This window comes from Pleurodeles waltl, chromosome 11 (assembly GCF_031143425.1).
Source record: "Pleurodeles waltl isolate 20211129_DDA chromosome 11, aPleWal1.hap1.20221129, whole genome shotgun sequence".
NCBI classification, from domain to species: Eukaryota; Metazoa; Chordata; class Amphibia; order Caudata; family Salamandridae; genus Pleurodeles; species Pleurodeles waltl.
The window spans coordinates 759,974,178-759,996,298 of record NC_090450.1 but is presented as its reverse complement, the minus strand read 5'-3'; positions in this window follow the sequence as shown (position 1 = coordinate 759,996,298).

The following is a 22,121-nucleotide window of genomic DNA, read 5'->3' as shown; positions in this document are numbered from 1 at the left end:
GGGTTGCACTTGATTTGGGCCTTCGAAATGCATTTTTTAATGTTTATGAGACAATTGTTCAGCTCAAAAATGCCCTGTCCAGATGAGACTTTCAGGTTCAGCTAGTTGTCATCTATATCCTGGCGATGTCCATGTCAGTAAGTAGAGCATCTTGGAGCTATATGTAAAGGTTGAAAATCACTGACATGATGACAGAGATATGGTCAATCATGAGGATGGACAATGGTTTGTAAGGCTGTGGTGAGTTGAAGTATGAGAAGGCATAGGTTTCCATTCTCCAGGAGCACAATTTGCCAATCACCTGAATGGTACTGTCTTCATGATGTGAGGTAGACTGATGACTAGCTAATATTCCAACTGCATCAGGTTGCACTTGACCTTGTCATACAGTTGTTTGCAACAGCTTTCTTGATAATCTTCTCAGAAATTAAATATGCAGATTTGGGCAGGAGTTTGCAAGATTGTCAGGATCTATGCTTGGCTTCTTGAAGTAATCTCGAATAGGTCATGTTGAAAGTATCTGGAAAAGTATCTTGCATAGGGATACAATAATGGTGCTCAGTACAAGTGTAAGTGCATCTTCATATGACTACTTTGCAATTGATGATGTGATGATATTGTCTTCATATGATATGGACTTAATGGAGTAGATTAGAGTAGAAATGACAGATGTTTGGCTATGCACATTAGGGTTGCCTGCATGTAGTTGATCAAGAGTAAGGCATCTGATCAGGGCCCCAAACATATTAGCAAATCAAAGAATGTTTAACAGCCCTTTAAATGTGCTCTCCCTCCATTAATCCCGAAAATAAACATGATAAGTGTTTGCCAACTATATGGAACTGTGAAACAGTATTACTGTTATTAATAAATGAAGCATTTTCCTCCCTTCAACCCATTAGCTGTTCCCCACTTCATGAATCAGTGCTAACTTGAAAATATTAAGGCCCTGCTCCCAAGATGGTTGGAATGAAGGTGCTATTTATTGCACCTGATAAACAATGATCACCTCAGGATCAATATATAGCATCCATTATGAGTATTTGGAGACTAACATGGATATTAGTGCTTACCACTCTGAAATCCTCATGGTACAGTAAATATATATTTTCCCCTTGTTATACACTGGCAGGTTTGACAGGCCAAAATCCAATGAAGGGTGAACTAAATAATGCAGCAGGCAATTATTGTATTAGGTAAATACCACCCAACTCTGAATACCAATCCCTGTGCAAACAGGGGTTTACACTGGGAGCAGGTAAATCTGATCAGCTTGTTGTAAGGAACTAAAAGAGAGTTAAACATGCTATATGTCTGACACATTTCATGCTAATTCAGATACAGGTCTCAAATTAGTATAATCTATCTATCTATCTATCTATCTATCTATCTATCTATCTATCTATCTATCTATCTATCTATCTATCTAGCTATTATTCTATCTATCTGTTTCCAATATATTCAAGGAAGATAAACAAAAGCTAACCAGTCTAATTCCATCCAGTGCCATTGTTAGCTGCACTTCAACAAAAACGTTTTGGGGAAATTTAATAAAATTACAAAACACTCATACAGCTACTTGCATTTTTTACCCACTGGTTACATGCCTGCATTAAGATCTCAATGCCCCTTTACAGCAGCCTACTCCTCAGGAAAGGCTTTAAATCCATCATTTTTTTGGGGAGCAGGTGGCATTCAGGGTTACCTCGTTTTTATCTTGAACACAAAATGTTACAGATCTAGCTGTTTATTAGAAATCTGTGGTGAAGCCGCAAGGGATAACTAATGGGTTAACTGAAAGAAGGCTGCTGGCATTGGAAGCACATGTTTTTCACTATTTCAGAACATTTTACTGACATAAATGAGGAAGATATTTGAGATCTCATAGAAAATGTGTCCTTGTTTTAGCTTTTTTGAGCACTAACCATAATTTCCATGACAAAATGAACCCCTTGATTTTTTTCTTTTCTGCAGCCTTCTCTGTAGGAAGTACTTTCGGTTTTACAGCTTTGATTCTGTCGAGATAGCATTCAAGCGTGCCATACTTTTGTCATAAATGTAGAATGTTAGTTCTCTAGTTGCTCTGCATTGAAGCAACAGTCTATCTCTAGGAAGTTAAGTGACAGACAGTGACTTGTGTTAAAAGGACATGCTTCTCTTTGTATGTCTGAATGTTGTTCTGACATGGATGAAGAAAATGAAAATGTGTCCTCATTTTAGCTGTCTAGGACACTAATCATAATTTCAGTGACAAAAAGAGCCCCAATATTTTGCTCATTTCTAAAGGAATAGCTTTACGTTTTAGGGCCAAGCAATATTGCTGGTTAAACATGACCTAGAGCTGCTCCCACTTCAGTAATAATCATCCTGCCTGATCCTGTTCAGCCTCCATGTATCTGACCCCTCTCTGAGTGTGGGACAATTGCTGTAAGTCTTAGACAGTGGGAAGATACTGTCAAATTTGGCTCTGGGGGCCTGACAGCTGACTACTGACTGCTGCTGCTTGGCCAAGAGGAGGAGTGGCCCTTGGCCTACAGAGGAGATAACTTGCAAGACGAGTGCTGCATGCTGGGTCCTTGCTGTGAATGGCAGGGTTATTCTGGGAGCCCCTAATGCTGTACCATGCCAGTATTTGCAGCCCTCTTGCCATAGACTACAGAGTGATACATCTGCGCTGCAGTTGACAGGCTGAGTCGCCCTACACCCAAGATGGTGGCCTACATATAGCTAGGCAGTCACTATTAGTTAAGGCCATCCGACAGGGTCCACAGTGGTGAGCCCCCACGGTCCTACAAGTCTTCCCCCCTTCCTGGAAGATCATAGGTGTGAGGAGTGAGAATTCTTTCCCACCTTTTGATAAACTTTGTTGGTGGATGATTGTCTCTGCTCGAGCCCGGATAACCTACAAGTTTCACACAGTGACTGTGCATGAGGCTCCTCGGCCCCCTTGACACTGCATAAAGAGAATTTATCAGCTTCTGGACCCACAATAAACTACGTGCTATGATGGGGCCTACTTGTTTGATTCTGGCCAACTAATAAATAATATAAATCCACACCTAGAATTCTACTGAGGAAGAGATCAATATGCTGCAAAGCAACATTAAAGGCTTGCAGGTCAGGGTCAACGGCCTGAAATCCAGCTCAATGCAAATGTCTTGAGGAGGCTGAGGAGTAATCATGCAGAATAATCTATATTTCCTTGGCTTTCCTAAGAGGAAGGTGGGCCCTTCTGAAGACCTCTTCCTGAGGATTGGATTTCTAGTGTGCTTAAACCCAAGAATCTTTAAAAAGTCTTCTCTATTGAGTGGGCACACAGGGCGTTTGTGTTTTGCCCTGACCTAGGACCCCTCGAGCACTCATTGCATGCTTCTTCAACTATAAAGGCAGAGATGCTATTCCACAGCATGTCCATGCCCAAGGCCACCCTCTATAGGCAATAAAACTATACTGATCTTTCCTAATTATATGAGAAAAGTACTTTCTTAGAGGTAAAAAGCCTGGTCTGTGAACACAATATCCAATATAGACTCCACTTTCAAGGAAAACTTTGAATACAATATGAGGTCAAAGTGCATTTTTATGAAACACCTTGGGAGGTTATGGACTGGATGGAGTGCCTGGGCCTGGGCCGTGATGGACACTCTGTGGCTTGGAAGGAGCAGTGATGATGAGGACCAATCAGATTAAATCAAAGCCGTAACACTTCCACCAACCAGACAGGGCCAAGGTGGTCACAAAAGTGGACCTTGTCCTAGTCTGCCCAGATGTCACACTGCAGGCTGAGAACGAACCTCTGGTCACACAGAACTCATTTTCACCATTACCTTTAGTATAAAAGACCTAGGATAGTGGACCTGCAGTAGACTGAGCAGACCTTCACTGGTAGATATGATATGTTTTTCTCTGCCACAGGAAATGTATTGGGCTCCTGGGGCAATTCAATGATCATAACACCAATTACTTTTGCCTACCTCTAGATGGGAAATGTAAGTTACTTTTGTTATCCTGACCTCTTTTGTATTGGGTGATAAATGTACTCCAGCCGGATTGGTCTGGGGACTGGCCTGGTGACAACTGAGCCCTCCCTTGGCAGAAGCTTGTGATCTGTGCCTATCCTAGTGCTCTAGACTGCAGTTACACTGACTGTTGTGCCTGTTTCTATTATAGTTGGGTTTTAGGAGTTAGGGTGGAAGATTGGGACAGGTTTAGCTATCTCTTGGCGTTGGTTGTGTGTGGGACCTGGGACTAGGGGCTCATGGCTTCTTTAGATATTTCAATGTTTTCTTTATTGGTAATATTTATATTTTCTATGGAAAAGGAAAGCTTCCAGGTAATATGAATCCTGTAAATCATTGCTTGTTCTATGTTGTGAGCAGACCTTCGCTAGTCATTGTGAATATAATTGCCTATAAACTTCATGGGTACTAAAAAATAACTGATGACCTGGAATGTCTGGGGTCTAAATAGCCCTGTGAATTGGAATAGGGTGTATGCTTTCTTCTGCCACTACAGAGTGGCTGTCGCATGCCTACAAGAGACACATATTGGGGGACTGCATTTATTACCTATGGAAGAGGTGTGGAGGCCCAATTTATCAAATTATCTTACTCTGGATATGCGTGCATGGGGCTCCTCAGAGTGGCACCCGGGATCCCATTTAAACAGACTCGGACCACTGTAGAATGGGATGGGAGGTATGTGATACCCCAAGGCACAATGGATGCTTAATGTCATGCAAGAATTCAGGGAATATTCATGACTGTGATTTAATAGTCCAAAATCCATACTGGTTCCACTGGGCCACTTACAAGGCATATCTGCCCAGTTACTCCCTATCGTAGACTTGCCCTGGGCATGAGACAAGGCTAAATATCTTGGAGTATATGTTGCGACGCAGCTGACATTTGACCTTGGACACTTGCATACCATCATCAAGTCTTGGAATACCCGAGCAAGATGGCAGCCATGGAGTTCTAGCGGCCGGAGGCTCCCTTTTCCCCTCGCAGCTCCAGTTCGGCGTTTGTGCCCCTCGCTATTTGAAGGAACTAGATCATGCGGGAGATGAGCACCGCAGTCCCTGGAGGTGTTTCTGCTGCATTTTTTTGTGGCCGTGTTTTCTGCCGCTGCTCAGTGAGCCGCATTGGCTATGCTAGCAGCTCCAGCCGTAGCGGTCGCAACGGCAGTTTTTGGGAGGCTTTTTTTCTTTTTTAATTTTCTTCTCCTTCCCAATTTCAACGTAGATCCAAGTATTAATGGCTGCAAAGGCCACGCGCTGCACCAATCGAAACCTGGATTACAGGACTGGTGTTCTACTCATCCCCCGCCTCTGACTCATGGGGGGTGCTTCCAGGAGTGGCAGTAATGGTAACGCCGGGAGGCAGGCTACATTAATAGCCTAGGGGGCCATGGAAGACAAGCATACATCTCCAGATCAGAACTGTATGTTGAGAAGTGATGATAGCCTGGCTGGTGTACATGGGGGGGTTGACTATACCCTCAATGTCTAAATCCCCTCATATTTTAGAACCTTCAGCGGGCAGTATGCCAAGAGAGCTTTCGAACCTTGAGCCCCCCCGGGATTGGGCAGTAGTGGCAACTGACGAGGCTGATCTCGGCAGGAACTCAGCGAATTCGGTATTTTGCACTCATAATAAGTTGCCACTTCAAATTGATACTGCCACTGTCAATAATGGACCTTTGGCCATAAGTGATCTTGTGGAGGGCTTGTCTTTGACACCTTTACATCTTTCTGCTCCCAGCTCTAGCGGTGATGATCAGCAAGTACAGCTTGAAGGAAAGACTTGCCAGCTGGCACAAGGCCTCCCCACTTTGGGCAATTTGAAGCCCTGATATAGAGCACCATGACCTGGTTGTGGCAAAACTTCCATCGGCAGGTGCAGACCTCCTTGCCCCAGTTCGCACCCTCAGGGCCACCCGTAACTCTTGACAGGGATGCTTTAGGTGAGGCTGGAGAGAGTTTCTACTCCCTTTCGGATCGATCCAGGGATTCAGATGATGCCAGTTCGAGCTCCTCCATGGGCACAGAGACAGGAAATAGTTCCTCCGCCCCGCCTCTATGCTGAGGCATACTGCAATCAAGTGTCATGAAAGGCAAGGTGAGGGGTCCAATTTGGAGCCTAATGAGAAAAAGAAAAGAAAGAAAAAGGCAAGTAGGGCGAGAGCAATGTTGTGGGATTACACAGGTATACAGCAATTACCACACAGGTTGGATGATCTTTTGGCAAATCCAGCTGGCCTTGAGATTGATGCTTTAAAGGCAGAGACGCCTCCCCCCTCACTGGGCCTTATTTATCAGACCATCATGGCACAACACAAACAGACGCAAGGGGACAGAAAAAAAGCCAGGGTGGCCATGAAGCAACTACAAGTAGCAGTCAGTAAGATTGCAAAGACTTGTTCAGAAATTGGGGAATGGATTGCTACAATTGAGTCTCGGGCTGATGTATTAGAAACAGACCTGGGGGCGGTGGTGCAACAAACCACCATACATGATACTCAGCTCTCATTCAGTGGAAAATTGAGGACTTTGAATACCGGTAAAGTTGTAATAATTTACGTATACTGGGGATACAAGAAGGAGCAGAAGGACAGGATCCAAGGGCCTTTATAATTAGATTGTTCAGGGCAGCATTCCCGGAGCAGTCTGGATGGGATTGGGAGAGGGAGATTCAAAGAGCCCATCGGTTCCCAGTGTATCTGAAGAAGCAGCCAATGGTAAGAGGAGCCGGGGCAAACCAGCAACAGCCCAGGGCCTTTATTGTCTACTTTGGCAATTGTGTGCTGCGTCAGATAATTTTTTAAAAGGCTCACCCCGACTCCAAGATTAGTTGTGAGGGCTGTACCTTTTTTTCTCACCCAGATTTTTGTCACTCTACAGTAGAGAGAGATTGGCGCTTGAGACAATTGATAAGCACCTTTCACGAGAGAGGCGCTGAAGCATTCTTACTGTCCTCTGCTCGACCTAAGACAATATATAAAGGCAAGGTCCGGGTGTTCTCGTCAGAGATTAAAGCTAAAGAATATATGCAATCTCTGAGCTAACTGAACTTTTTCTTTTAAATTTATTTATTGTGATATAAGAAAAACATACAGCAAATCTCAACAAAAGACAAGCCCGCAGAACAGAAAGCAAAGGGAATATAGGATTCAGTCTCTGCCCGAGCACCCGGGCCCAATCCATGAATCAAAATCACCAGCATTAATCCCAGCCTGTACACTGCATCAGAGTCCTCCAGCACCACCAGAAGATCCCCAACCGCAAAAATGTGTACATTAACCCTTTCGCTGCCAGGCCTTTTCCCCCTCCTGTGCCAGGCCTTTTTTTGCCTATTTGGGGCAGTTCGAGCTTAGGCCCTCATAACTTTTTGTCCACATAAGCTAACCAAGCCAAATTTACGTCCTTTTTTACCAACATCCTAGGGATTCTAGAGGTACCCAGACTTTGTGGGTTCCCCTGAAGGAGGCGAAGAAATTAGCCAAAATACAGTGAAAATTTCGTTTTTTTTAAAATAATTGGAAAAAGTGGCTGCAGAAGAAGGCTTGTGGTTTTTCCCCTGAAAATGGCATCAACAAAGGGTTTACGGTGCTAAACTCAGCAGGTACCCAGCTTTCAGGAACAGGCAGACTTGAATCAGAAAACCCAATTTTTCATCACAATTTTGGCATTTTACTGGGACATACCCCATTTTTGCAATTTATTGTGCTTTCAGCCTCATTCCAGTCAGTGACAGAAATGGGCATGAAACCAATGCTGGATCCCAGAAACCTAAGCATTTCTGAAACGTTGACAAAATTCTGAATTTAGCAAGGGGTCATTTGTGTAGATCCTACAAGGGTTTCCTACAGAAAATAACAACTGAAAAAGAAAAATATTGAAATTGAGGTGTAAAAAACATCAATTTTTCTCTACGTTTTACTCTGTAACTTTTCCCTGCAATGTCAGATTATCGAAAGCAATATACCGTCACGTCTGCTGGTCTCCGCTGGTTGCGGGGATATATAGGGCTTGTAGGTTCATCAAGAACCCGAGGAACCCAGAGCCACTAAATGAGCTGCACCCTGCAGTGCGTTTTCATTCTATACAGGGTATACAGCAATTCATTTGCTGAAATATAAAGAGTAAAAAAATGCTATCAAGAAAACCTTTGTATTTCCAAAAAGGGCACAAGATAAGGTGTTGAGGAGCAGTGATTATTTGCACATCTCTGAATTCTGGGGTGACCATACTAGCATGTGAATTACAGGGCATTTCTCAAATAGATGTCTTTTTTACACACTCTCCTATATTTGGAAGAAAAAAATGTAGAGAAAGACAAGGGGCAATAACACTTGTTTTTCTAATCTATGTTCCCCCAAGTCTCCCGATAAAAATGATACCTCACTTGTGTGGGTAGGCCTAGCGCCCGCGACAGGAAACGCCCCAAAACGCAACGTGGACACATCCCATTTTTTTTAAAGAAAACAGAGGTGTTTTTTGCAAAGTGCCTACCTGAGGATTTTGGCCTGTAGCTCAGCCGGCACCTATGAAAACCTACCAGACCAGTGCATTTCTGAAAACTAGAGACCTAGGGAATTCCAAGATGGGGTGACTTGTGGGGCTCGGACCAGGTTCTGTTACCTAGAATCCTTTGCAAACCTCAAAATTTGGCAAAAAAAACATATGTTCCTCACATTTCTGTGGCAGAAAGTTCTGGAATCTGAGAGGAGCCACAAATTTCCTTCCACCCAGCATTCCCCCAAGTCTCCCAATAAAAATGATACCTCACTTGTGTGGGTAGGCCTAGCGCCCGCGACAGGAAACGCCCCAAAGCGCAACGTGGATACATCCAATTTTTGGAAAGAAAACAGAGGTGATTTTTGCGAAGTGCCTACCTGTAGATTTTGGCCTCTAGCTCAGCCGGCACCTAGGGAAACCTACCAAACCTGTGCATTTCTGAAAACTAGAGACCTAGGGGAATCCAAGATGGGGTGACTTGTGGGGCTTGGACCAGGTTCTGTTACCCAGAATCCTTTGCAAACCTCAAAATTTGGCTAAAAAAACACATGTTCCTCCCATTTCTGTGGCAGAAAGTTCTGGAATCTGAGAGGAGCCACAAATTTCCTTCCACCCAGCGTTCCCCCAAGTCTCCCGATAAAAATGGTACCTCACTTCTGTGGGTAGGCCTAGCGCCCACGAAAGGAAATGGCCCAAAACACAACATGGACACAACATATTTTTTCACAGAAAACAGGTGTTTTTTGCAAAGTGCCTACCTGTGGAGTTTGGCCTCTAGCTCAGCCGGCCCCAGGGGGGGGGGCAGAAATGCCCTAAAATAAATTTGACCCCCCCACCCTCCCCTGCCCGGGAGCGACCCTTGCCTACTGGGTCGCTCCCCCTGCGTGACATTGGCGCCAAAAAACAAATCCCCGGTGTCTAGTGGTTTCTGCCCCCTTGGGGGCAGATTGACCTAACATCAGCCAATCTGCCCCCAGGGGGGCAGAAATGGTCCCAATACAATTTTCCCCCGAGGGGAGCGACCCTTGCCTGATGGGTCACTCCCCATCTCTAAAAAAACAAACAAACAAAAAAAAAACACAAAAAGTTTTTTTCTCTGGCGCCTAGAGGTCTCTGCCTAATGGCCTAAAATAACCCCCAACCCCCACCCCCCCCCCGGGAGCGACCCTTGCCTACGGGGTCGCTCCCCCTGCGTGACATTGGCGGCACAAAACAAATCCCAGGTGCCTAGTGGTTTCTGCCCCCTTGGGGGCAGATTGACCTAAAATCGGCCAATCTGCCGCCCATGGGGGGGCAGAAATGGCCTAAATACAATTTGCCCCCCAGGGGGGGCAGAAATGGGCTCAAATAAATTTGCCCCCCAACCCCCAGCCCCCCCCCGGAGCGACCCTTGCCTACGGGGTCGCTCCCCCTGCGTGACATTGGCGCCAAAAAACAAATCCCTGGTGCCTAGTGGTTTCTGCCCCCTTGGGGGCAGATTGACCTAAAATCTGCCAATCTGCCCCCAGGGGGGCAGAAATGGTCTAAATACAATTTGCCCCCCAGGGGAGCGACCCTTGCCTGATGGGTCGCTCCACATCTCTAAAAAAACAAACAAAACAAAAAAAAAAAAGAAAAGAAAATTTGCCCTGGCGCCTAGAGGTTTCTGCCCCTCCTGGGGGCAGATCGGCCTAATAATAAGCCGATCTGCCCCCGGGGGGGGCAGAAATGGCCTAAAATAAATTTGCCACCCCAGGGAGCGACCCTTGCCTAAGGGGTCGCTCCCCTTGCGTGAAATTCATGCAAAGAAAAAACTCCCTGGTGTCTAGTGGTTTCTGCCCCCCTTGGGGGCAGATTGGCCTCATCAAAATAGGCCAATCTGCCTCCAAGGTGGTCAGAAATGGCCTAAATATAATTTTCCCTCAAGGGGAGCATTTCTCTTTCAATCACACTGGAAGCTCTGCTTCCAGCGCAATAGGGGAGGCCCCTGTGACTAATCAGCGCGCACTCGCGCGCTGACGTCACAGGGGGGGTTGGGGGGGTCAGGGGTGGAAGGGGAAGGTCTTCCCCTTCCATCCCCACCTTGGGGGGGGAGGGGGCTGCACGGGGGGCGCGCTAGCGCTCCCCCAAGTTCCCCTGTGCCTTGGACGAGGTGACCTCGTCCAAGGCACAGGGGAACTGTAGCCTTGGACGAGGTCACCTCGTCCAAGGCACAGAAGCGGTGAACGAACATAAATCCATGGATGAGAGCCATGAAACAAAGGAACGTAGGGATGGAAACCTAGTACAGAACCAACAAGGTAATAAAGGGAATTAGAAAGGCAGACAGACAAGGGATGTAGGAGTGCACAGCAGCCAACCAGCTTCACACTGTGATCACGGCACAAGAGAGGAGCGATGGCCTTCAGAGCCACTCTGCGCGTAGGCAGACAAATGACACAGACACAGACCCACTATAGGGCCTCCAAGAAGGAGCGCAGCAGAGCCCATATCTCCCTTGGCCAGGATCCCTCAGGAGCTAACTCCCAGAAAATCATCAATTATTCTTGACACAAGGAGGCGTCGCACAGCCAATCAGATTCACGGGGGCCCGACCCCGACCCCAGCACATTGTGACCCTGCACTTAGCCAACAAGAGGAGCAGGCCCACCAATCTCCTATGGGTCAACCACACTTCATCCACACATCCAAGCAGTGCTAATCCAGGGGAAATGGGCAGCTCCAAACCAGTCATCTCCTCAATCATATGTATTACCTCCGTCCAAAACGCATGGACCTCGGAGCAATCCCACACAAGATGTAAAAAGCCAGCATCAGGGACGTGGCACCGTTCACAGCACGCATCTGTGCGCAGGCCCATAGAGCATAGACCGCGTTCGATATAGTATAGGTGGTGCAAAAACTTAAAATGAATCAGACGTAACCTATAATTAAGGGACAAAACTATCATGTGCACACAGCATCTCCGCCACACGTTCTCAGATATGGGCTCTCCATGATCCGCCTCCCAGCGCACTCTAGCAGACATTCCAGTGCCACTTTGCTGATCCTGCATACAATTATACAATTTAGTAATGAGCTTACACGCCGACTGGGCGTGGCACAGCACCTCCAGAGCCTGACACTCCAATGGAATCTCTGGAAGGCTAGAGAATAGAGAACACAGCATAGCGCAGACACGCAACTCATACAACCGCTACAGCGCAGTAGCGTGTCCATCACCGAGTGCATCCCCGGGCAGATCAGCCGACCATCCACAAACCAGCCTCCCAATTCAGTTAGATTCGAATCGTGAAGGAAGTCACTCAACCTCACACTCCAGAGTGATGCATTAAAGCAGTCCAAGCTCGAGCGGTACACGTCACGGTGCCAACTCCCTGCGCTGGGAGGGATTTCTGAGGACACAGGATAAGCCATCCGCCTCACTGCATCACTCTCAGACGCGAGATGTGGTAAATAACGAATCGGGCGCAGCCAATAATACGCAAAGTGAGCCTGAGCACAGTAATAATAAAGCTCCAGGTCTGGGGCGACAAGGCCACCCAGCTCAAATGATAACATCAGCTTCTCCCAGGCAATTCTAGGCCGACAGAAGAGGGAGGTTTACAAACAGGTACAGGAATTTTGGCAGTACCACCATTTTTGCAATAGCAATACGCCCGAGAAGCGAGAGTGGCAGCGAGCTCCACGCCTCAACTTTGTCCTCCATCCACGATATAGCCTTACCATAGTTGGCCAGCCAGGGAGCCTCCACATCGCAACTCAACCAAACCCCCAGGTATCGTACTGGGCCACTCGACCATCCAATAGGGTACCGGTAAGGGAAGTCAGCCACACCCACAGACAAAGGCATCACCACAGACTTGGACCAATTAATCTCAATACCAGAAAAGGTGCCAATGCACACTATTTCATCCAATGGAAAGTTTCTTACGCGGCTCGCGAACGTACAGTGCAATATCATCAGCATACATGGATATTAATATAGCCCGCTGCCGGAAATGCAGCCCCTTGTCATTATGGTGTTGTCTCTGCCACGCCGCGAGAGGTTCCATCGCCACAGCGAAGAGTAACAGGGACAGAGGGCACCACTGGTGAGTCCCCCGAGCTACCGGGAAAGGGTCAGATATATTCCTTCCTGTTTCAGCGCAGTCTGGTGGTGGGCGCCGAATACAGCAAGTGGATCAATTTCACAAAGCACGCACTCAGTCCCACTTGAGCAAGCAACGCAAACATGAACTCCAAAGCCGAGTCGAAAGCCTTAGTAGCGTCCAAACACACCACCGCTGCATCTTCCTCTGCCTCTTTAGAACCCGCAACTGCAAAGAACGTGCACAAATTATGGGATGTGGATTTCCCAGGCACAAACCTGGACTGATCCGGTAACACCAACTTCGGGAGCAGCAGCTGTAACCGCGCCGCAATCATCTTGGCCAAGATTTTATTGTCTATGTTGATCATAGAGAGCGGGCGATACGAGTCACAGAAATATGGATCCTTACCAGGTTTGAGTATTGTAACAATCAAGCCCTCGTGGAGTGAGGCAGGAAGGATCCCGGTCTCCGTAGACTCCGCACACACCTCCAAGAGATGGGGAGCAAGAATATCGGAGTACTCCTTATAAAACGCAGGAGTCAAGCCATCCAACCCGGGGCCCATGTCTGCAGGCAGACTACAAATCGTAGCAGCAATCTCCTCCACCGAAAAGGGGGCATCAAAATAAGAACGGTTCGCATCATCAAACCAGGGTAAAGCAATCTCCGAGAAGTAAGCCTGAGCTGCAGCAGCATCTAACCCCGTAGACTCTGCATACAAATTCGCAACAAATTTGGTAAAAACCTGCATGACTCCCTTCGTCCCAGACACACATTCACCCACTGCACTGTCTATTTCAGTAACATAATTGCTGGCCCATGGACTACACAGCATTCTCGCCAACGTACGTCCAGCCTTCTCTCCCTCTCAGTATCGCCGCGCCATAGCAAACCTCCCCAGAAAGCAAATCTCCTGGAAAGAGGCCTCCTCATACAAACACACAGCGTGCCGCAGATCCGCAAACACTGCGCCCGGCGAGTCCACCACCAAGCGCCGCTGCAAATTCGCTATTTTCCCCTCCAGATCTGCCAGTTCACGGCATAATGCCTTCAATACACCATGTTGTTTCGAGAGGCACAGACCACAAATTACCACCTTAAAAGCCTCCCATAAAGTACCAGCGGAGCTCACAGACCCACAATTCTCAGCAAAGAAGTGAACTATGGCCTCGCGGACCTCCTCACGGAATGCCCTGTCCCGAAGCAACGTGCTGCACCCGGGCCAAGCTCTCACGATCCACCGCCAGGTCCAAAATCAAGTTCAAATCTCCACCCCAAATCACCGCCCCGCTACCCAGCGACTCGACCAAGTGCCACACCTCGCGAAAGAACTCAGGGTCATCTGTATTAGGACCATAAACTGAGACAAGCCTACAGGCTCTATCTAGCAACGTGACGCTTAACAAGACATATCTGCCATTAAGATCAGTTACAACTTTCTGAGTACGCCACTGCAACCCTTTACGCAGAAATATCGCCACACCACGAGCATAGTGCGAGAACACCGAGCGGTGATCTTCATCAGTCCAGAAAGCCTTCAGCCTACCCTGCATAGAAGCCACTAAATGAGTCTCATGTAGCATACATATATCGATTTCATGGTGTTTGACATAAGCAGACATGAGGCACACCTTTCACCCATCATTCAAGCCACGCACGTTCCAGGTAAGACAACGAACCGTTGTCACATTTCTCTACTCCATTGCGACTTCCCAACAAGAATATAACATGTCCACAATGCCCCAACCTGCCCGCCAGCAGCAAACAAGAAAGGAAAGAGAAAGTAGAGAAAAAAAGGGGGAAGAGAAAAACAGAACATTAACAACCCCAATCCCCACCCATGCAGACCCCCTAAACGGGTTAGAGCGGAAAACCACCCCCCCAAAGCAACAAGAGACCCATTCATAAGAAATAGAATAGAATAAGGACTCATCCAAAGGGCGAGTGCCAGGCCATCCATCCCACCATCCCATACAGGACTAGGGAAGGAGGGCAAAGGGCCTAACAGAAAAACAGTGCAGCAGAGCGGCCAAAAGTACAAGAAGCACATCATGTAAACCCCCCAACAGTCACGTTAAAGCATTCCCAGCCTTCAGCATCATGGTAATCAGTCATTGTCACTCAGGGCTGCACGCTCAGACTCAGAACCATCCGGGCCCGGAACCTCCAACCGCTTAGGCACCGTTTTAGCAAATTTGGCTGCCAACCTCGGGTCTGTAAAGAAGAGCAGCTTTCCCCCATGCTGCATCTTTAGTTTGGCAGGGTATTGAAGAGAGAATCTCACGCCTGTCTGGCTCAGTGTGCGCTTAATCGGCAAAAAGGCACGTCACGCAGCCTGCACACCAAGGGTATAGTCCGGAAAGAAGTTAAGTTCAGTGTTCTTGTATACCACCGGTCTCCGCCCCAGGGCCAGCCTGAGGACAGTATCCCTATCACGATAATTCAGCAGGCGAGCAATTATGGGACGTGGAGGAGTACCAGGCGGGGGCCGAGGTCCCAGGGACCTATGAGCCCTCTCAACCACCAGCAGCTGGGAAAGTTCTCCGGGGAAGAGGTCAGAGAGCATGCCCTCCTCAAAATCCTCCATTCGATCCATATCCGTAGACTACGTAGACTACGGTGGACCAATTATACGGATGTTGTTGCGGCTATATCGCGCCTCCAAATCTCCATTTTTATTGCGTATAACTTCCAATACTCGCTCCATTTGTAGTAATTGTTCTCTTTCACAATTGCGTTGGGCCTCCAGATCGGATGTCAGTGACTCCAAGTGTTCAAATCTGGAGTTGTGATTGTCCACCTGGGCCTTAATGCAGTCCAGCTGCTCAGTCATGTGATCAAGCTTTGCGTCAATGCCTGCAAGACTGTTCTTAAGATCCAGAACCTAGCCCTGGCCGAGGCATCCGGGCTCCCCTCCTTAGCATGCTCATCTCCGGGCAGAGAGGCAGAAGTGCCACCTCTCTTCTTCCTACCATCGAAGGTGAGCTTAGGCTGTCTTTGCTCGGCTTTGCTCATACTCAGCAGCCGCCAGGCACTTAGGGAATCCGTCCTGCCAATGACAGGACCAAAAGGCAGTCAGCCCAGGAAATCCTCGTGCCAAAGGGCCACCCCGGGAGGTCCGCAGCAAAGGTGCACCGATCACACCTGCCCGGCGGATCTAAGCCCCAACGTATAACTTACAGCTAGGGCATACACACAGGTCCGAAGATGGGGCACCCTCATGAACAGCCCAGCGTCCAGCAGCCAGAGACCCTCTTTACCCAGTCCACTCTCTGCAACGCCGAACAGCCCACAACGGGCCTGTCATTAAGTCGAAGAATACAATGACCAAGAAGGATTCCCTTGTCCCGGCGGCGCCAATTAATTCCTCTGGTCCGATCTGACCAGCGATGTCTCCCAAGCTAGCAGGGCCCGACATCGAGGCCACACAGCAGCATACCCATGTGGTCACCAGCCCGCGTGAAGAACCTCTCCCACATCTCCAGCCACTCAGGGAGACAGCCAGCTGGCAGATCTCCTCTAGTGGAGCCAGACCTGGGACCGATCCAGAGATCCTCGGCCCCGGCCCGCACCGCAAATGCCTAGCTTCGGGGAGACCAGTCCGGGACACACTTCGCCGACCGGCCCCTCCAGGCACACCGGCCCAGGTACGCGGCGCTCCTGCGCCCCAGCGGTGATGAGGCTGCCGTCCGAACTGACTGCCGATCAGGCCTTGGGGGAAGGGCTCAAATGACCCCTCCAAATAACTCCTGGATGGTGGGCTTCAGTGAAGTCCCGCGGGGCCCGGGAGGCGGCGGGTCCACCAGTGCCTCAGGCCGCACCCAGGCGTCTGGCCCGACTGTCCCGAGCCATGAGGAAGCACCGCAAGCGGCCCATACTGGGACCCACCGCCGAGATTGAAAGCGGCACCCAGGGCTCCGTGGGGCCTCAAGGCAAGTCTAAAGTGTGGTCAGCCGCTCCAGCAGGAGACATATAAAGATTAGGCCCTAAGCCCAGCAGAGCCTCACAAGGTGATGGCCATCTTGCCGGCAGGCCAGGCCGAGCTAACTGAACTTTAAGAGGTTTTCTTAAGGGGAGGGAGAGGAGGAGAAGAGGGTAAACAAAAAAAAAGGGGGAAACGAATAGAGGGATAAAATATGTAAAGGGGGTGAAGGATTGAGGAGGGCGGAGTAGAAGGGGAGTGGAAGGAGGGAGGGACAGAAGGGAATAGAAAAGGTAAAGAATTGAGAAGAGGGGAAAATTTGAAAAGTGCTGTTGTTGGCTTAGTGGTTTGACAGACTGATGATCGTTGGCTTGGTTGGTATTTATTATTGAGTTTTTTTTCTTCTTTTCTTGGGCTTGTTTTAGGGGCCACTAGCGGGGTTGTTTTTTTTTTTTTCTTCACTTTCCTTCTTTCCAGGTGCGGTTGGTGGAGTCCCTGAGGGGAGGGAACCTTGTCCATCTTACAGACCTTCAGTCTGGCTCTCTCATTTGGTAGGGTATGGGGAGGAAGGGGGTTGAGGTGGGTTCCGTTTTGGGGGGTATGTGGTTTGTGGGTGGGTTGGGTAGGTTGGGGTAGCATTAAAGTAATGAAAATGCACAAAATTATGCATATAAAGGTATTTAGGAATTTTTCTGCATGTATGATTAGGTTCGGTTTAGCGATGGGCGTATTTGTTAGAGCCTTAAATGGGGCACTGTAATACTCTCCCTATAGCCACGATAAATATATGTGGGCTAAACGATTTGGCAAAAATTACATCTGCCTAGAGGTGACGCATGTGTCCCGACTAAAAAACACTTTTTGGATTTTCAGGGTCTTCAAGTCTTCGCCTATACCATTCAAGGCACTACAACAAGAGGGGTTGCAGTACTTGCACTACGCGATCTCCTTACGGTCGCTAAAAAAAGGGTTGATAGGCTGGGCCGCTGAGTTAAATTAGAGTGTATACTGGGGCAATTTAATTTTACTCTGTGCTCTATTTATGGCTCTAATTTTGATGATCCGGATAGTATTAATAGTTTGAATGTGGAGCTTGCGTGTTGGCCTCTACAGCTCATTGTGTGTGGTGATTTGAATATACATATTGGGACTGGTACCCCCTTGCAGAATCAGGACTCATATGCGGGAAGGAAGCCGAAGGTATTTCATGCTTTACAAACTTTAATGCAGAGCCATGGCCTTGTGGACTCCTGGCAGCACTGCATGCCTGCTGATCCGGGGTACACCTTTTTTTCTCACCCGTATAAGAAGTATGTTCGGCTAGATTATATTTTTTCTGTCAGCCTCTCTGTGTGAAGGGCTTTCGGTTGAAAAGTTTCCCAGGGTTATGTCTGATCATAATCCTTTGGTGGCACAATTTTCTGTCTTGCGTAAAGAGAGATGTCTTAGACCCTGGTCTTTTGACCGGGGGCTTTTGTTAGATCCAGCTTATGTGTCACGGCTGAAAAAATGGATACCGGAGATTTTTAGCTTTAATAGGGGCACGGCTCCTCCTGGGATGCTTTGGGATACTCTAAAAGCAGCTGTTCGTGGGGAAACTTTAAGCTATGCTCTAAACCGTGAAAAACATTGCAGCTCAGTTATATTAGCAGTCCTGATGGAGCTGGCCTCTTTGGAACAACAGATAGTGGGGCTGACAATGAATAATCACTCTATGCAGGGCATTTTAGACAAGATTGCTGCTATGAAAGCTGGGATTTTACAGATTTATTTAGATCAAGACATTGTTAAGGCCCAGACGCGCAGACAGCAGTGCTATGAGTTCAGCAAGAAGGTGGGCAAGCTGCTTGCATACAATACTAGGCAGAGGGTGACCTGGCATGTTATTACTGCTATCAAGGACAGTCAGGGGTAGATTGTACGGGGGGATCGGACAATATTGGAGGTATTTAAAGATTATTACTCAGTGGTGTATCAGCAGGAATACCATCCCTTATGCGATCCAGGTCTAAAGAATAATCAGTACTTGAGTGAAAAGCCAGGCCCTAGGCTGTCAGTAGATGAGAGTCGTCAGCTGGCTGCCCCTATTTTGCTGGACGAGATTATAACAGCATTAGGCTAACGGGAAAGCTACCGGGCCCGACATGATCCCAATGGAATTTTTTAAGACCTTTTTCGAGGAATTGAAAGATGACATCCTGGCGTTGTTTTTGTCAGTCCAGGATGAAGGGCAGGTGCCGGGCTCATGGTTAAACGCTAATATTATTGTATTCTTAAAGAAAGAGAAGGATCCATCATTACCAGGATCCTATCGCCCTATTTCATTAATCAATGCAGTGGTCAAGGTGTATGCCAAAATCCTTGCAACCAGAATTAGCAGAGTAATTGGTGGACTTGTTTCCCCATGGCAGCATGGGTTTATTCCTGAGTGGGGGACGGCGATCATGTCAGGTGGGTTATTGTGATGTTAGACCCATCTCAGGTTTTGGTGGCCCCCTCATGTCATTGATTCTGCTAGACACTGAAAAAGCCTTTGACAGGGTGAGCTGGTAGTATCTCTGGGCAGCGCTCCTTAAAGCCAGTTTAGGTCCCGGTTTTATAAGGGCTATACAGGCTTTATATCAGAAACCCACGGCGTGAATTCAATTGTTCAGGGTAGCTTCTGACCCTATTTTTATTACAAGGGGTACTAGGCAAGAGTGTCCCTGCTCGCCTTTACTTTTCACAGTTTATATCGACCCTTTAATTAGGAGACTTCTTCATAGTAATTTGATTCCGCCAATGGTAATGGTAGAGGACACGCTTAAAATTCTGGCTTATGCCGAAGATATAGCCATTACCACACCCGATCCTGGGCTGGCTATGGAAGAAATAGAGAAGCTAACTGCGGAGTTTGGCGAGGTATTGGGCTATTTATTAAATAGGGCTAAGAGTCAAATTTTGAGTAATGAATGGATCTCCATTGTTGACAATAGAAGGGTCAAGCAAGTGACTTACTTAGGTGTTAGATTAACGGCTAATTTGGAGCAGATCGTTGAGAGAAATTTTGCCCCCGTACTAACTAAAACTAGGAAAGAGCTGTACTGTATGAGCAATTTACATCTAATGATTATTGGGCAGTGTAACAATATTAAAATGTTATTTTTACCCGGGGTTTTGTATCTTTTTCGGACCATCCCATTGGAAATTAGTAAGGATTGGTTTAAACATATGGAGAATTTTGCAAATAGTTTATATGGTCTTTTGCCAAAACACGGTGGGCATATAAGTATTTAGTGCTCCCAAAGAAAAAGGGGAGTGGACTGCTCCTAATTTTTTATTTTATTACTGGGCAACCACTTTGCAATTTATCCAACCGTTAATTACTCAAGCTTTTGGTAATAGCGGCGCCGGGGAAATTTGCCCATCTATTTATAATGTGATTTGGGGAAGTCATGCTAATGCAGCTTTTAATAGAAATGTGGAGCCTAGTTATTTAACAAAGTTAAGTTTAAGACCGTGTGGGCGGCTTTTAAAGTGTGGTCCAGCATTAAAACCCGAATAGGAATAGAACGGATTCATTTTTACACCGCGATTTTGAATTCGTCCATACTTCCTGATATTTTTAAGGATAAGCACTGTGCCAATTGGGCACAGCCGGGCGTCCGTCGTACTGACGATTTTTATGCGGACACCCATCTTAAATCCTTTGAGGAGTTGACGAAAGAATTTAAGCTTGATAGTAAAGATTTCTTTTAATTCTTTAAAATCCCAGATTTTTTGCGGACAACCCCTACCTCTGTACGTTGGACCTGGTGGACAGAATCCCTATCCTTGAGGTATTACATAAGCCTATAAAATGGCAGGTTCGGTCTTTATATCTTTTGTTTTTGGACTTACTGTCAGATGATTTGGGTAGCCACGCTGAGAGGTGGGCCCGGAGCATTGGGGCTTCCGATGCTACATTTTTAGCCTCTTTAGATATGGCTCAGCGTTTTTTCCTTGCGGCTGGCCCTCAAGCACAACATTATAAAACAGTATTCCATTTATACTAGACTCCTGCCAAGTTAGCTAAATAGGGTAGCTTGAGGGGGGTGGTATGCCCCCGCTGTAAGAGTGAAATGGCCGACCTAGTACATATGTTTTTTAGCTGTTGTTGACTTCATTAATTTTTTTATGGATTTCGCTAAGTTTCTGTCGAGGCTCATTTATCAGGAGGTCGCGATTATGCCTCAGCTTGTACTATTAGGAGTTGATGGAGCTGTGTACCCGCTTCAGCCACGGAGTTTCTTGTTTATAGCTATGTCAGTGGTCCGTTGTTGTATTACATCTGATTGGCTGGAACCAATACCTCCAACTTTCAATCACTGGTTGGCCCGGCTATGCTCAATGTTTTACCTCAAGTTGAGTTCCTATGCGCTTAAAGGGCCCACTCGTAGGCAGACTGGGATTCTATCTGGGCCCCACTTGCACAGTGGCTTGATGATAGCGGAGCATTGGTTGCAGGGGATTCGCACTAGGTTTAATTAAATCTTGCACTCTACTTGCAATTTATTCTCTTTTTATCACTTTTTCAGGATGGTTTTAACAAACGTAATTATTAACTGCTGTTTCTTATATATGGATGAGATAATTTATATGTATGTATATCTTTTTATATGCCTTCTTTTTGAACTGTGCTTTTTTTTAGCTGTGGTGCATCGTCAATAAAATTTATTAAAAAAAACAAAAGTCTTGGAATACCCTTAGATTGTCCCCGCTGGAGAAGATAGCGATAATCAAAATTGTGATCTTGCCTCATTGACTTTATGCCCTCCATGAAGTGATGTACAAAATACTTCAAAAGGTGTTCCGAGAATTAGATTCCTTCTAGTACAGTTGCTCTGGGCTGGTGGGAGATGCGCAAAAGGCCTTAATGTAATACAAAGAGAATGGGTTAAAGTGGGAATTGAAGTCTCTGATCTAGAATTTGCCTCACAGCACATTTGCAGCATTTAGTTCACTGGCTAGATGGAGAACCTAGCTGGTAGAGATCAATATTTGCGGGCATACATGATGGAGTCTTTTAGGCTAGATTATTGATGTGAAGTTGGGATATCCCACATACCTTCCCATTAAAGATCTAATTAATGGACAAACTATGGACCAGAGTGGTTTGAAAAGTGATTAAGCATGCCCCATACAACCCCAAACTAGATGTTTAGATACAGTACCCATTTGTCCAGATTCCAACATATATGTGGTCAATAAGTGTAAGGAGAGAGGGTGTCAAAGCTTGTCTGGTCTCTATCCAGTGGAACATTTTATTACTATACAGGAGGTGATAGACACCTTTGGACTGGGGAGTGGACAATTCCTCTAATATGCAAAACTAGTTGCCACTGCCCAGCAGTCGTGGCCAACATTCCCTGACATGCCTGAATCCTAACATGTGAGGATGACAATACTAAATATGGTGGGCAGGCAATGGCTAATAACTCATCTGCACAGAGCTCTTCGGGCCAACAGACAAAGCCACTGTGACTGGAGGAGACGTAGCAACATCTCTGCAACTAGCCTATCACTCCAAAATACTCTGGCAAAATACATATTGGGTTGTCTAGGGCATCTCCATGTGTGCAGTTCAAAC